Consider the following 627-nt stretch of genomic DNA (forward strand, 5'->3'; position numbering starts at 1 on the left):
CCAGGCACTGAGACAGTGGGGCAGGGGCAAGGTAGCCCCACGACTTACCACTGTGATGTGACCTTGGCCACCTGATTAACACAGTGTTGGCCAGGCTTCTCCACTTGAAGGTCACTGTTAGTCTCTGTCCTTTGGAAGCAAGGCACCAATTCAGCTCATATTCAAGGGTGGGTGAGGCTCCACCTCCTGCAGCAGAAAGCATCCACGTAGATTACTTAGGATTCTCCTGGAAGGAAGAGTGATGGCCTTATGGTCGCCCTGGATAAAATCAGGGTCCTCTTGGTAAGGAGTAGGGGAACATGGATATTACCAACATTTGCCTGATCTATGCAGATAACAGGATCTTCGCTTTCTTTCTTTCTTTTTTTTTAATGCTGGAATGATGGTTGGGGTTCTTATCAGAGGTCGGAAACCTTTGACAGGTGTGTTTATTTATTTAAGACTTAAATGTTGGAGATGGGATGGTTGCTGGGGACACAATGGTGACCAGACTGTGGCAGACACGGCTACTGTCACCCCTCCCTCAGAAACAGAATCCCAGGGCTTCAGCTGGGGATGTGGCTGTCCAGGCAAGGACGACATTTCCAGCCTCCCATGCGTGGTCACATGAGTAGCTTATGGCCTGTG

The sequence above is a fragment of the Capricornis sumatraensis genome, chromosome 20, assembly GCF_032405125.1.
Source record: "Capricornis sumatraensis isolate serow.1 chromosome 20, serow.2, whole genome shotgun sequence".
In the NCBI taxonomy this organism is placed as follows: domain Eukaryota; kingdom Metazoa; phylum Chordata; class Mammalia; order Artiodactyla; family Bovidae; genus Capricornis; species Capricornis sumatraensis.